Source organism: Centrocercus urophasianus, unplaced genomic scaffold (genome assembly GCF_019232065.1).
Source record: "Centrocercus urophasianus isolate 14NV4802_14NV808 unplaced genomic scaffold, USGS_Curo_1.0 seq_10, whole genome shotgun sequence".
In the NCBI taxonomy this organism is placed as follows: Eukaryota; Metazoa; Chordata; class Aves; order Galliformes; family Phasianidae; genus Centrocercus; species Centrocercus urophasianus.
In genome coordinates, this window is record NW_024884142.1 from 22,643,178 (window position 1) to 22,660,283 (window position 17,106).

Here is a 17,106-nt window from a genome sequence, read left to right on the forward strand (position 1 = left end):
TCAGTAAAGTGTAACCACATAGATTTTGGAGAACAATCCAGCTGAACTCCACCTGACCTGCTTATGTGATTGAGAAATCCTTCACGCCTCAGTTTTGAACAAAACTTTGCTGCATAGTTAGAGCTGTGGTAGTGTGCACATGCATTAGAGATTGTATCTTTGATGATAATGTCGTTTAGATTCCAGAAAACAGACTTCACTACGCTGAAGTGCTCTGAAGAAATATGTACTGAAGACATACTTGACTTTAGATTGTCCAAAATTCAATTAAAGATATCCTTGCCTTGATTTAGGTTTTGCTGTGTTGAACTTCAAGATTCCCCATGCTGAGAAAATGCCACAGCGACATAGAAGGCTATGTCCTTTTGTCCTCATGGTGAAGATGAACCACAACCCTTTAAAAGCTGAAAAGTCCTGGTAGTCAGAGGGAGAATATCTAATAATTAGTCCTGATTGTGTGAGGAACAGAGACACCTTTTTTTACAAAGTACAATTGCTTAAGCCATGTCTGTCTGTGAAAGCTAACAGACCATGTGATATGAATTAATTAAAAAACATGATTACATACCTGAAATAATGTCTCTTATAAGCAAGGCAATTTGTATAATTTATACAGGGCCACACCAGAAAAATATCTTTTTTCTTAATTTCGTTTCATTGGCTTGACATACCTGACCAGCATACATGCAGAGACAACCTCCTTTTTAATCTAATGAGTCTAATGATAGTAAAGACTTTTTCAATATGTTTAGACGTTTAGATGTTCCTACAAGTTTTGAGTTCATCACTTGGAAAGGACAGTGAAATCGGGAAAAATCAAGCATGGTCCTAGATTCCAGGTATTTCCCTTAGTGCTGAAGTTTTAAACCACATTGGTAGTTTTAATGAGATCTCACCTGATGTTGTGTACCATGTGTTACCTGTCTGATAAATTCAAGATGTGGCAGGTACAAAGGATGATAAAAGAATTGTAGAATTCATCATATGGAAGAGGACTACAGAGAGATCAGAGGGACAAAAAGTAGAGAAACTGTAGTTAATACTTAGAAATACAATGTTTTAAAGATAAGAACAACAATTAATCTAAAGAACAGTGAATACATAAGAGCAAGTAGATGCAAGTTGTCCGTAAGTGCTTTTGGAAAGAGATTTTCACCATCACTAAAGATTTCAGAAAGTAATTTATTGGAAGGAAAACCAGCCAATAAAATTGTAAAGGTTGGATTTGGTAAGTTTAAGAAAGAATTTGTGATTTGATTGCTTCTGTCTGTAAGATAAGTAAGAGCTCCCATGCAGCTGTCATCTTTTGCTAAGATTGTTTTAAAGTTGTTTAGAGGTGACAAAATGCTTCATGGGAAACTACAAAGGTGGCTTCCCTTTGAAGCCATTCTTTACCTTTTCAAGAAAATGCCAAATGTATACCGAAGGCTGTTTTACAAATGTATTGCGAAACTTAATATATATTCTCCCTCTTTAAAACAGTAAAGTACATCCCAAAACATTAATCTTTTGTAATGGGAGTTGGTCAGTAACCTAGGCTTAAGGGAATTCGGTGATTCGTGCATTTACAAAATTACTTGGCAATAATTGGTACAACCTAGTAGCTAATGAGGCACGTACCTTTCAGTGATTCTTACTATAGTATGTTGAAACGCGTTATTAAGTATGTATCATTAGCTCTTCCATGTCCTTTGAGTATGGCTAGCTCTTCATACTACTGACCTGTGCCTGCTTATCTCTCCATGTGATTTTGGGCAGATGGTATTAAATGGACACGTTGTCAGATAGGGGGACTGCTATCTAGTTTAAACCTGGCTTAGGTACAGCTGTGTGGTGAGAATATTCGTGGTGTTAATGACGCTAATAATAATATCAGTGGTGGCTGAGTTCACTCAAAACACTTGGTGATTATGTGGCACGCTGGAGAAATACAAGTGTTTTCCTCTATTATTGATGTTGTGCTATGGCAGCCTATTTCACCGCATGTGCACTGAAAATTTGTGTATGCTTTTTAAGAAAGCAGACTATTAGTAAGAGGATTTTACGAGTAAGCCTTTTTGAAGGAAGTGATGTATGTAGGTGCTCAGTGAAAATCAGGCTGGACTGAGCTTTTCTAATTTGTTGGATCACATTCTAGGTTTTGTTAGTTCCTTATTGGATCAATGGTTTAGCTCTGGATACTTCTGTTTCTGCTATATTTGCTATTTGGCAATTTAATTGCCAAAATAGTGGTGGGTTTGTTAATGCTATTATTTCCTTTTTATTTACTGTTCTCTCTGATGTGATCTACCAATATAAGTAGTCCTAGGACAGTGGAGAAGCAATAGAATACCTGGCCAGCATTTCTTTGCCTATTTTGCTCCACCCCCTCAACATCCTGGCTGCTGCTGCTTGTTCCTTTCTTTACTGCAATTGTAGCAGAGCACCTCATTGCAAAAGCCACCTGATAATGTGACCTTCTTTGCACTGCTCTCCTAAAAGCTTTTACCTGATACTTGCTTGTAGAAAGGTGTGTTTCCTTTGCAGACAGATGAAAGAAACTCTGAGACTCTCTCAGAGTCTCTGAAAAGGAAAGAAACTCTGTTTCTTTTTCTTTATGGATAAGGAGATGTATTGTAGGATGCAAAAGTAGCCATGAATAAGTGAATACAGTTTCTTCAAACTAAAATTGTAGTATTTTGTTCTGGGTGTTTTGAATTAACTGATGTTTTTAGAACATAAATAGAATTAAGTGGTAGACCAATGCTTCAGCTTAAGCTATGTGCTTATCCCTAGCAACCTGCCATTGTACAGACTTCATTCAGACTGCGATTTTTGTTCTGATTTATAGTGAAAAGAATTCGGAACAAATGATGAAAAATAGATTTATTACTGCTTTCCTTTGTTTTTCAGAAATGTAGAGCAAAACACTTTGCTTACTTATTCTCCTGTTTACATACAAGAATGACTGGGAGGAGATCAGGATGTAAAATACATTATGGATAGATGAGAACTAATTTAACTGGACATAAGTGTATGTGATGGCAGAAAGTGATGGTGATTGTCAGTACAGTGAAATATCAGAACTTTATGTTTCAGATCTAGGTTACACTGAAATTATGTTCACTTTAGTATAATGCCAGTGAATTACACTGAAAGACAGACAACTTGGAAACACTTCCATAATTGTGTGTCAGGTGTTTTTAAAGACTGTTTATCATTCAGTTCTGTTGAAGCATGTTTAAAAACTGCTTACATAATGGCTGGTAATTTAAGTCTTAACAGCTTGAATGCGAGTGCCATGAAGTTCAGCTGTGTATTGATGGTTTTTACAGAAAGTTGTTAAAACTGTCAGAGCAAAATGACTGGATTGTCAGGAATGTTTTACATTTCCTTTCATGGAACTGTTATACCAAATTATGTCCTTTAAAAGGATAATGTATGTAAGTTCTGAATAATACAGATGTAGCGCTAGAAAAGTTGCCTCAGGAGGTAAAAATTTTATGGCAAATTGGAAAGTGGTAGTGGATAAATTCTATCTCTGTATCACCTAGCGTAATCTGTCTCCAAAAAAAAATTGAGATTGTGTGGAAATTTGAGATGTGTCAGGGAAGAATCATTGCTTTTCAGTAATCACTACTGCTTTCAGCAGATGAGGAGGGAGGGGGAGAGGAGAGCCGTTCAGTAAGCTGAGACATTCTAGCTCAAGTAAAATGCAGAGCTCTTTCTTTTCCTCTCCTTTTTGGCAAAACTTAGTTCACTGTCAAACAAAGCATCATTATCATTAATTTTCATATAAATTCTTAAAGTTAGCTTGTTCTTCACCCAGTTTGCTGAAGCAACCATGTTCAACTGACAGTTTGCCCATTTTTCAGTGTCTGCCTAGCAAAAATGATTGCTTACTTCTTGTGCATGGGAGGAAAAAAAAAAAAAGCAGGCTCTGCTCTCAAGAGTTCTTTATAAATGCTTTGACTGCACAAGAGTCACTGGACTGCTGTTCTTCTTTCTTATAGCTTTAATGCAGTATCGAATCAATAACTTCTGTCTTGTACTTGTTGCTGTACCCAGGCTCTGCTTCCCTGTTAGCCAAACTTAAGCAGCTTACTTTTCTACTGCTGATGGCCAAGAAAAAATATCGCTGATGTTTCTTGTTTCAAGCTTGTTTCTTAACCTATGACTAAGGGTTGCTGAGTCTTTTATTGCTGTTTTTGCTGTTAGCATGCAAGCTAGATCATAGGGTGATCTGTGGAGACACCACTTCAGTGATACTGGAAACCCCATGTAGCACAATGGAGGCTAAATTAAAAAAATAGCAAAATCCACACTTTCAGTTCCCTGCAGTGTTAATACCAAACTGGTTATCCTTTTTTTTTTTTTTTTGCCTTGTATTTTAAGTACCTTTGTTTCAGGTTATCTGATTCAAGATAAAGAATACGAGGAATTATATTTTGCTTTTTTTTTTTTTTTTTAGTTAAGAAAAAGTCAGCAATACTTTTGATTGTAGTCATTCCCACTGCAAAAGTTTCTGTTAAAGAAATTAAATATTGATAAGATCCCAAAAGTCAATAAAGCTTTTTAAAAAAATTTATATCACCTCTTCTTATGTATGCATAAGCATATATTGTGTAGACTTCTCTATGTTGCATATGTCATATATGAATATATGTGCATAACCCTGGTGTATATACACTAATACAGGGATTACAGCTCTCAAGAAACATCTTAATGACTTTTAAAAGCTGTGTATCATTCAAGGTAATTAAATCAATTAAATAATCATTATTTGTATTTCAACTTATTTTTATGGAAAAAAAAGAAATTCAATGCCTGCATTTTGCTTTGTGTCTTCAGTCAAATAAGATGGGAATGTTTTTGTTGCTTTTTTATTCTTTTCTCAGGCTGATGCTATTTTCCTAGCTGTGTATTATTTAATATAAGTAGAGGATTAAAAGAACCCTTATTTTTAAAAAATATATTCTTAAGGTTTATTAAAATTTAAAAATATGATAGTATGAACCTCTGTTTTCAAATGCTTTTCCATAGGAATTTGAAATTCTTTGACCTGTGACTAAAATAAGATTTTGGGTTTTCTTGATTTCCTTTTATTGGAAGAGGAGTTGTCCTTTTTATTATGTTACTGCATAATAGTAATTATTCACTGTGGTCTTGCATCACTTGATCCAAGAAATTTCAAAAGTTTTAGGGAAATATGATATTAGGGATTTGAGATATAATTGTATTTCAAAAATGCAGGAACATAGAGTTTTATTCACTTATCTGACAGAAAATATAGTGAATCATTTCCCTAAGTTTCTGTAAATAGAATGGCTTAAGGGTGTTGTGTAAAGGGAAATATCTTAGTTAATTAGTTTCAACTGCAGATAAATACTGAAAAGAAGGGGACACATATTCAATAACTGCCATCCAAGATGGGATTTCCTGCATGTGGTGTTCTTTAGGTAAGAGGATGAAGAAAGTAGAAAATATTAGCAGTGAAACACAGTATGAAGTCATGCGAAGAGTCTGTTTCTGTTTGATGTGTTCATATACATTAAAACAATCAACACTATACTAAGAACTGTAACTTTATAATAAATTCTGATCCTTATCTATTCAGTGCACTGCAGTTTTGAAAACAATCAAATATGAACTTACAGATTTGATGTGACAGTGTAGGTATGTGTGGTCTAATCTAAATGGGAATTGCCTGGTATGAAACAGACACAATTCTGATCATCGTCTATCAACATTTTTACATATACATATAATTTCATAAAATTAGGACAAAAGAATCAGACAGATGGTGCAAAAGTGATGTGTTCATATGCATTAAATCAATTTTCTTTTTAATTTTTATTGCATCTACTTATGAATTATGGCAGATAGAAAATATATTAACAGCATTTCATTGCTTTTTTTTTGCTTGTGATTGTGCCATCAAAAAGATTTGCAGATACCTATAATAATAGTGACACATAGAATTGCAATTCTAATTTTAAATAGTGCATTTCTCTTCTAGTGGGTGATTTCCTGTAAAGGGAACATTTTAAAAACAATTTTTTATTGCTGACTCATTATTAAGACTCAGTAAGTTCTGAGATTTACTTTGAAAATAAATATTTAAAGCTTACACAGTCAATAATTCAGAGTTATGTCTCATACTGCTGTATTTGGGAATAAGGCTGGATATTGCTGACAGGATATCTGTGTAGATGATTTTGAACATTAGAAAAGTAAGGTTAGTTATTTGGGAATATGGCCAGCCCATCAGTTCTATTTCAACCAAGGTAATCTCGGTAGATCTTTACTGTTGGAGGTGGTCACCATTTTAGCTTAGTTGTTGAGTGTACTGACTTCTGCTTTATAAGAATTACATGGGATCACTTTCAAAGCACTGCCACCTCAGGAACCTGTTTCTCTTCTGCTCCTCCAGTTGTTTGCTCAATTCAGTATGTTTCTATGTCAATAGAAAACAAATGTCATCCTTAAGTTCATGAAAAACAGTGCATAGCAAACTGTAATTTCAACTGAGTGGTCACCAGACTTGTTTGACTTGTTATTGCCTCCCTTCAGCACATTGTGGACATTAATTGTCTGAATTTTTCCCAGTGTACTACTTTTCCATGTCCTTTAGTTCATGCATGAATGAAATTTATGAAATACATTTATTATTACCTTTTGAAAACAGGACAAATCTAATCTTGTTAATAAGACTCTTAGCTTTCTGGTATCTCATAGTCCAAAATTGCTGTGCTTTTTTCATAGCCATATGAGACTTGCATTCATTATTATTTCTGAATTTAGTTTGCTATATTGCACTTCAAGCAAACAATATGCCTTGTAGGTATTGTGGAAAATATTTACTGTGTTTCTGTTATTTTAATTTTTGTAATAGAATATTGTGTTGGTTGTCAGCCATGCAGGAGTGGTTGGCATCTGAGATTTCTAAAACACTGCGCACTGTATCTAATAAATATAGCATTATCCTCTCTGTTGTGGAATAAAGAGCTAAGGAGGTAATGCACGGTAACAAACAGAAAAACAAGCAAAAAGATGTGGAGAAAGTATATTCATAACATTTGCTCTAAAATTTAAAATAATAAAATACATTTAAATACATTAAAATAAATTTAGCTGTCTCAATTGTGCTGTAGGTAATCTTTTTTCCATACTGAATCTCAGTGTGTGGAGACATCATCTCTGAGGATAAAACCAGGAGCTGGGATAAAAGAGATGGCTAATCCAGAGACCACAAACTGTGAATGACATAAGTAACTTTAATTGCTCCACATCTAGCTTCTCTGAAATTGACCTTGTATGTATTTGATAAGTTCATTTTGTCAGGTAGATTTATAGCTCTGAAGTTAGAGTACAATGTGAAAGCCAGCATGTTCTTGCTGAGCAAGGATGGGGTGAGCCCATGCTCTCTTTCTGACTGTGCATTTGTCCAGTGATTCTAGTCACTGGAAATTACTTCATGTTGTCCAATGCTTTGAAAATAGACATCAAAGTGCCTTTTTTATCACTGAGAAGCACTGGTGATGGCTGTGCTTGTGCTTTGTCAGCTTGTTACTATACTTCTCATCTGTTCCTCGTGTCTGAGGAAGGCTGTTGATCAAGAGATGGACTTCTGGCAGTCAGAATCCTTTCACATTCACAATATTGAGCATCTTATTGAACGCTTCACAGAAATGTTCCCCAAATTCACACTTTTATGCATGTGGGCTGTAGATGCAGTGCCACCAATTGGCAAATCAAGGGATATTGTCTTGGTGTTCTATCACACAGCTTCTGCTGGGATGGAGAAAAAATTGGGCAGTGTAAATCTACATGGTGACTGAATGCATTCAGTTGGGGCTGTCCAGGAGCATGGGATGGAATTGGCTGCAGGCCTCAGCATGGTTGGAAAGTGAGGAGATGCAGTCAAGCAATGGAGACAGGCAAAGAATGATTGTGCAGAAGTGATTTTATGGAAGTTTTTGATAACTGAATATAAGCAAAATTAGTAAAATTAATTCTGGTGTTATTTTGTCATCCCAGAAACATAGAGATATTTTGATTAAAAAGAGATCTTGCTGCAAAGAGACATTTGATTAGATTATGACCGGTTAAACGTTATGAGAAATTGACAAATAGCAGAAAAATTTTCCAGAGAACAAAGTAATTATGAGGACTAGATGTAATCTCTGCTCTCCTGCTCTCTCTTTCTCTCTCTCTTTTTTATTTTTTTATTATAAATAACGTTAATCCTCATCCAGGATTAAAATTCAGTGTAATTTTAGCAGTGCTGTGTCCTAGATAAAGATACTTCCTATCTGTGATTTTATATCTTTTATACCTTTTGGATTCTGGAGCATTTTATTTCATTTATATTCATTTAAGATTTTACTTAACAGATGGCTACTTCCATCTGTGTATCTTCAATACTGCAATTAGTGAGGGATAGTTTGTCATGCATATACCTTAGGTTTATAAATATAGTATATGAATTTTAGGATAGTAATAATAATTACAGAGAAATTTTCTGCAACATTATGCAGAGTTCTTGGATGCATTTACGTTTCGTTTTTCCCTTGAAGATAAATAAACTTCTTCCCAAAGCTGCTATATAAAACATTATAAAATATTTGTTGCTGGTTGTTTAATGACCAGTAAGAGATTAAGTGAAAATCTGAACAAAGTGTTATCTGCATTGATTTAAGGAGGAAATAACACCAAATAACTTTTAAATCTAGGTAGAGATTTCTAAAGAGCTGCAAGTTACTTAGTCTGAGGTTTAATCACTTTCTGTGCAACTTCTGTATGCAGGATAAAACACATCAATTTATTTCCGACATGTTCACAGACAACTTTGGAGGTAAATGTTATTTTATCAACAATTTATCACAACATATATGCAGGTCGCTCTGAAAGTAGTACCTCCTATTTATTTCCGTAGAAACTACAACAGATGCAAAGATCACAGTAACACAATTTGATAGAGCAAATTCTCAGCTACAGAATGCTATTTTTCAATACCTCTGTTAGGCAGTTTGCAGAGATGAGCTGATTGAAATGCCCTTCATTTCATGGTGCAACATCTGTGCATGGCCATCCAGAATCTTGTCTTTTACATTGCTGTCACTGCTGCTGAGACGTACCACCCACTGCCTCACTGTCTCACATCCACTGTTTGACATACACATGATAATTGTGTTGTCATGACTGAAGGATTTTTTTATATATTCTTGGGATATTACTAGTGGTGGTACAGTTTGTATCACTGCGACGTGTGATAAGAGATCACAACACAAATGCTTTATTGTTTACATATGCATGTAAATACACAACAAGGCTCATTTTGCTCTTCTGTATTCTGTTTTCTGCAGGAAAACACCTTTAATAGCCCAGCAGCTTTACTACTTAGCATGCTTTGGATTGACCTTTATAGCTGTAGGCTTTCCTTACTTATTTCATAGGCAGTCCTGTGAGAAGGTAAAAGAGAACACAAATTCTTGACCTTGTAAGAACAATGAAACAGGGAGTAGTAGGGAATTAAGACGACGAAGAGTTAATCTTTCTGCTTTTTTTTTCCTTTTGTTGTTGTTGTTGGTCACTTTCTGCATACATAAAACTTCATCCTTGCATATCTGTTCATCCTGTGTTGTGGGTTTTGCCTCTTTGCTCTATAGACCTAAGTATACGGTTTTCTGATCAGTCAGCTAGTGTTTAGTAGAGCCTGTTGCTCACCTTAGAGGAGCTTTATTCATGGTGACTTCTGCAGAATGCTAAAGAGGAGGCTGCTGAGGGTCCACAAGAGACCAGGACAGTACATCTGTTGTCAGATTGAGCAGGAATCAGTCCCAAATAGAAACCTCTGCATTGTATGTAAGCTGTGTTTACACTTTCATTATACTAACTGCAGTCATCCAGTCATCGTACCTCGAAGACATTGAGTGCTTTGACTGGAACTGAATTTGCTCTGAATCTTTCCCCAGCTGTCTGAACTATATCAGCTGGGGTCTTTGCTTTTCAGAATTGGCATCTGCTCTAATTTGGATACTGCTGAGCTTCACTCCAGCAGCTCCCCAGGGTATAAGTGAATCTTGGATAACTCTGGTGTCATATCTGATGGCTCCATACCCATGTTTTGGAAACATTAAGGCATTGTAGATAGAACTACATGCTAGTGTATAGGCAGCTGAATCCCATTACACTGCTCTATCTGCTCTCTTTCTTAGTCATTTCTTTCTGTCACTGAGTGTCAGGATATGAACTAACCACATACTGCTTAATTAGTTTTTTTTCTTTGACCATAAATATCTATAAGTGCTGCTGTTTTCAGTTAATTTGCTGAATTTAATACTTTGATTTAGTACATGAAGTAACAGCTTGTATTTGCCCCTGCATGTGGCAGGGGGGCTGCATGATCCTTGAGGTCCCTTCCAACCCTGGCCATTCTATGATTCTGTGATTATATTTACTATAAAGCATGTATATTTTTGGAACTGTACTTTGAAAGGTTTTTTTTTATTGCCCCTTTTCTCAAGGGAGATGATCCTTTAATCTTTTATACACAGAGTTTGTCAACATCTCTATTGTACGTCAATCACTATTATACGTCTCAGATTTGGAGATGTGTGTGCTTTAACAACTGCTTCCAAAAGCAATTGTTTGGGGAATGCTAAATTTTGGCAAGAATAACTTCCTGATGTACAGCTTACATTGCTTGTAATCTGAATGTTCTGGCTGTTTTCTCAAAACTCGTATCCCCTGTACTGTCTACCCTTTCTCTTGGTACAGTGTTCACTATGTTTGACAGCAATTTGCATCTAAGTATCTTAGTTCAAAGCTGTTTATAGGTCACTTAGTATTTTATTTTATTTTTTTTTGGCTTTGTCTGTGTTATAAATGTAGGTATTGTGATGTTTATGAGTTGATAGATCATCTTTCCTCTGTTCTTGGTTTTATTCTGTTGTATATAAATTGTTCAGCATTTATATAGTTACTGTTTCTTACCAGTTTATCTTCTTGAATAACTGAAAGGTATGTACTGTAATCTTTTTTTCCTCCTTTGTCTGAGGGCACACTGGATGGCTAACCTTAGCTGCCTAGTAATTATCTTTTCTAGTTTAATTATTACACAGTATTGCATTAAAAAGTGCAATGAATTTACAATACCTGTGCTTCAAACAAGTAAAGAGAATGATATTCTTAACTTTCTTCTGCTTCCAGATTCAGGTGGCATGGCATAGCCTCAGCAGCTTTTCCAACCAAACTGATTAAATTCCAAATAAGGTAGTATTTTTTCTGGAGGATAAGTAAATACATGCAGAAATAGAAACGGAAATAAAAAGTAATTTCTGTTTTGATTTGCTTTGAAAAACAGCCATTATAATCATAAAGAAAAACTCTTGGCTTGAGCTTGCAGTTTGACATTCAGTGAGGACCTTAAATCTTTCAGCAGTGTTACTTTCTGCTAGCAGTAAAAGCTTACAAGTCTGGTAATGCTCTTACTACCTATGTTTTTAGGGATGAAAAGAAGTCCTTTTAGTGTTTGACAACAGAACAGTTTTTATTTCCCTAAAAGAGGCAGGGCAGGAGGGAAAAGAAAGAGGAAAAAAAACCAGCTGCAACCAACCTTGAAGATTTTGCAAATAGAGGATAGTAATGCCATGTGGTTATTACTAAAGCTAGTGGATGTGCTTTGTTTCTGTTTAGAGCTTTAGTTTATCATACTCAATCTGCCACTGCTTTCAGCTGTGAGCTGAGTCCTAGGAAGCTCATTTGTTACATGGTTTGTCATAGTGTACGTGTGTGTATAGTTTTGTTAGTGTCTTAGTCTGATTTTATCTGAATAAATAATAAAGTTTGCCTAACAGCATTTTTATTAAGAGAGAAAGAACCCAGAGTCCCAAAATATCTTTCTCTTTCTGACCTTTAGAGCCAAAATAAATATATCTGAGAAAAACTGGAGTGTTAAACTCTTGAAGATCAAACAAAATCCCAGTATAGGTCTGAGGAAAGGAAGGAGTTTCCCCTGAAATAAGTTTTACATGCCCACGCATTATCTCTGTTCCAAATGAAATAACCCTTGGTATGTGACAAGACAACCCCATTTTGTTGCTTCTCCAGTACTGTGGTTAATTCATTGTAGTTGTCCTATTTTCTCCCTATCGCCTCTCTCTGAATTTTTTTCTTCTTTTTTTGTTATCTCTGTAATTTTTCTCTTCACCCAGCTTTGGTTCTTTCCACTTACGTGCTCCTGCCTTTTTGGATTTTCATCCTATGCCAACTCATTCCACAAGTTTTCCTTTCTTACACTGTACTCTTTTGACTGGCTGAAATAGTGAAGTGAAAGCTTTAAATACTATAGGACCAGAATAGCATAGCCACCAGTAAACCAGTTATATTAAAGCTGGAGTAAACTGATTTTAATATAATCTTGTAAAAGTTACGGAGACAACCAGATTAGAACAGTGTTGACTTTATTAATATATACTCTACTGACCTGATTAAGAAATTCACTATAGAGTTAATTAAATAATAATAATAAAGAAATACAAGTGAATGATTAAAGACACATTTTAGAAACAACAAATTTACTGGAATAAAATATTGTAGAACAAACTACATAAAAACTGTAACTGGATGAAGATTAAATTGATTTGTCTTTTACATCTGTTTTGGATTTAAACAGCTAAAGTTGATTTATTTGGCTGGGATGGCTCTGGTGGCTATGTTACATAATGTGAATAAATAAAAGTTCGAAGCTGAATTCCTGAGACCATGACTGGGTTGAGTCAGAACTGAAAGGGATGGTACTATTCACAGGGACATTATAAGATAGATTGGTCAAAGCGATCTTCTCAGTTCAATAAATGGTCAAGCCTTTTGGATCCAGCAAAAGGCTGGTGTATACGTGAAAGTTATTTTCAGATTTATAATGTGATCAGAAATATTCCTGCTTTCTATAAACCTTGCACCTTGTGGTTGTGTTTAGTGTTCACCTACATTGAGTATAGCTGAGTTCTAAACACATGAAATACAGCTAACATCTGTAAGCAGGAAAGGTGACCTAACCTTAGGCAATTGTAGATGGGCACCACCGGCTCTGGAAGCTGTTGCTATGGGAAGGCTACCATCTGTAAAGCATGAACTAAAGAAATTCTCTTTTTGGCTGCCAAAATGATTCCCTTTCTCTTATATAAGTAAAGTACAGATGCATCGGGAACTAACACTTAATGGGGACCTAACCAGGCATTACATTTCTGCACAGAAACCTGGGATACACAAATTAATTACCCAGCTGAAAAGACTGTTTAATTTTGTTGAACATAAAATTATGTTTGAACTGTATATATATGAGCACAAATTTTTAACTGATGTGAAAATGTGGACTAAGGACTCATAGTCCCTCTATTTTGTATCATCATGCAGTATGCATCCCTCTATTTCTGATGCTAAAGGGGCAGGATGTAATTAACTGTTGCTTCTCCCCCCATAGCCTTAAATCATCACTACACTATATGTCTTTTATTTGTTTAGGAAATACAAAGCCTCATTAGATATCTGAATATACAGGTAAGTGCAGTAGATCAGAATGATTCTATGATCATCTAACAAAGTTCTGATCTCAGTTTTTGAACCTGTTTTTGTAACATTAGCTACATCAAATAATGAAATATCATTACTGTAATGCTCTGCACTGTTTTACGTCACCTTACCTTACTGAAACTCTCCTTTTTCCCTGTGTAATCTTCTAGTAGTACTGCAAATTCAGGATGATAACCTTTTGAAATTGATACCAGTGATGGTCTGTGAATTGGCTGTAACAGTGCACTGTTTAGTTTGGTTTAAAAATGTTTGATATTCTTATGCTGGCACGAATCTCCTATTGCCTTTTCCTGCCCCATTTTCCTTAACCTTGTCTTCTTAATCCATATTCAAACTCACAGTTGTTTATCCCTTTCTTGGTCACTCTGTAGTCTTTACTACCCTGAAAATCCAGTTTTCCTTGCCAAAAAGTATTGCTTTTCCCAATTAAAAAAAAAAAAAAAATCTTAGATATCAACTCAAATTTGTTGTAGAACACTGATATTCTCTCTTCCCCTTCCTCAAATCTTCCATCCCAGATTTACTGAGATTCCTTTGTGCTCGAGCTTGATAGCACAGATAGCACAGACTTTACCAACTTAGCCTCAGACTCTGCACCTGGAGCAAGAGGTGGGAGAATTAAAAGAAAGGACCATGGACATCCCAGAAGGTAGGATCAACAAAGATGAAATGTAAAAACCCCAAACCAGAAACTTTGTCATTTTTTTGGTAGGGCCATAAAATAACATGTTGAGCCAACTCATATGGTATGTTGTGGTTTCTCCGGATGGTCTGGTAGCTATTTCAGAAGTGGAGGCCAGATTGCTGATCTTTGTAAGGCAGAATGTTGCAAAAAAAGTCTGTTTGTTTGTGAGAAGCTTTAGTGATTATAACAAAGCAGGAAAGATACGCTTTCTGTACTACAAGTATTTGGTGTGCTTACCTACGTGATATAAATATAAAGCTAAAGTATTTTTAATTCTATGAAAAAAGCTGCAAAGTTAAATGTGAGTCTGGGATAGATTGTGAATCATGAATATATTTATTGTGTAGGACATAAGCCTACTTCGTGCTGTGCTGAAGCCCTTACTGGGCAGTACTAACTGTTGCAAAATACTTGCAAAATACTTGCCTATAGGTAGGTCCTGTGTTATACTTAACATCCCCCAGGTTCTATGTAGATATATTTCCACCATGATGATTTTTTTAAATTTCAAAACTGAATATGAATAATGTGATATAGTGTGACTATTTAATCTGAATTTTACTCTTTCACTAAAAGTACACTTGCTTAAAAATATTAAAGCATGAAGGATCAAGCTGATAGTTGGCTTATAACTGTGTTTAAGCTTTCATTTCCAAGTTTGTCTGGGTTGTGTTTAGTTTTGTATCTGTGTGTGATATCATAAATATCTAACAGATTAGTTAGGAAGAATTTCACATCTTTCTTTGCTTTCTGTCTTAGAAGAAGGGTGGTAAGGCCACTGGCTGCTGCAGGAGAAAGCTTACCATGTTGCCACCATCTATGTTACTGAATTGCATGCACATTAGAGGCCTGGTTTCATGTCCTGATTGTAAGACTCTGACTTTAGGCTTCTTGTGGAACTGGAGATGTGGGAACTCTAAGCAAAAGTCGTCAGCTGGAGTTCCCTAGCATAGGATTTGGTGGGGAGCAGAGGGGAAATTATGGGTAAATAAAGCTGGTGGTCATCCACCTTGTTTATTTGCCAGGCAGCATGTAGATAGGCAGTCAAAGTGGCTACAGAAAGCTCTGTCAAGTGGCACAGCAGAGATCACTACAGTGGGATTCTCCTGCAGTATGTCAAAAATTTGCTGTTTCTCCTCTCAAACAGAATGATTTTCTGTATTTGTTTGAACTGACAGATCTGTGTGCACTGCACAAGCTGCATTATGTTCCCTAGGCGTGTAGTTACTGTCATCTGTAAAAATCTTTATCCTAATGTAATTGTCACTCTGCTTGTCTATCTAGCTCATGAGATATTCCCGCTGGGAATACTCTTGATTGCCAGCCATCCCCTATTGCTTTTCATCCCTATTTTCACAGCCAGTAATGATCCTCTTGTTCCTCACAGCTCCTTGATTTCCACATTGTGTCTGTGCAGCTGTTACTCTCAGCCCCACTGTCTCCTCCTGTGGAACCAAGCAGTCTCTGTAAATTCTGCTCATCTGTGTCCATTGTTCTTTACCTTGAAGCGTCCCTGCAGACTAAGTTGCTCAGAATAGATCTTCTAGTCATCCCACAGTAGGTCACAGTGCCTGTCAAGACCAATATATTCTCCTGAATAACTCAATAGTGACATGCATTTCACAGATTGGGCACCTCTAATGCAGGTTTTAAATAGAGACTCTTGAATCTAGAGGGAGCACTTTCAGCTGTTAAGACCTTCAACACAGAGTAAAGAAACATAACCTTTGAAATCTCTAGAGATCCATTTGTACGAGATAAATGTAAGACAAATTGGTTCTCACTAACTCATGCTGAAAGCCTTCAAGTACTCAGTCATTCCACGAGCATTTGGTGGTGGTAATCTTAAACTCTTTGATAGCTGAGAAAAGTAACTATCTTTATAGACTGTCATATGTCTGTTTTTTTAGACTGTCATATGGAAAATAAGTTGGCTTATTCACTTCAATGGGCTTTGCATTGACCCTGGCACAATTACAGTACTTTTCCAGCTCAGTAATTTTCAGATTTTATGCACTGTTTGGTTTAAGGCAGAAACTTATGTATGCTGTGGGGCTAAAGAGACGCAGCCATTCGAGTAGTGAAGTGCTGCAAGCATAGAAATGGTTAATGTAGTTGCAGAACCACAGCGTGACAATATTTAAATTTCTCAATGCTTCACGCAGAATCACAAAATGGTTGGTCTTGGAATGGCACTCTGGAGTTCTTCTAGTCCAAATTCTTTCTCACAGAAAAGCAGAATGAGGTTGCCAGGGCCATGTACTGTTGGGTTTTGAATGCCTTCAAGGATGGCGTCAATAATATTATGTTTAAGTTTCTTTGAACTTGAGAATACAAAATGAAGATCGAGTTTATGCCCATCAAGTCACCTATGACCTCGATCAGTTGACTCACTTTCAAGTTCCTTTCAGAGTTCCTTCCAAGAGCTTTATTGACTCCAGGAACACTACTCTGCTGTTTACCTGTGTTTCCATTTTGACTTTTTAAAAATTTCGTTACTTCTACACGTAAATCCAAATTATTTTGTCATAAAATATGTTCCATTCGATACAGAAATTCTCTCTTGCTTCTTTGTTTCTAATACAGTTTGTGTAAAAGAATATTTTTATAAAAGTTTGTGTAGAAGAGAATCACAGAAGTATAAATAATAATATTGTAGTGCAACTCTGCAGAAAATATATACGCGCTCAAGTACTATTAATGATAATCTGGCTTTGTGCATTATTTTTACTAAGCTTTGCAAAAATAGAAGTGAATATGTAGTGTGAAAAGCTTCTGGTTAGTTCTCTGAGCCTTTTGATTGACAACTAAAATTTGATACTAGTCCTAGCTGTAAGCTGTTTCAT

The 17,106-nt window shown here is 35.8% G+C and overlaps 1 protein-coding gene across 1 annotated transcript in view; it reads left to right on the forward strand.

Annotated features, from left to right (window-relative positions):
* The window catches only part of LOC122158129 (regulating synaptic membrane exocytosis protein 1-like), a 186,026-nt gene that overhangs the window by 2,546 nt on the left and 166,374 nt on the right, over positions 1 to 17,106 (forward strand). The gene's annotated exons all lie outside the window — the stretch shown is intronic.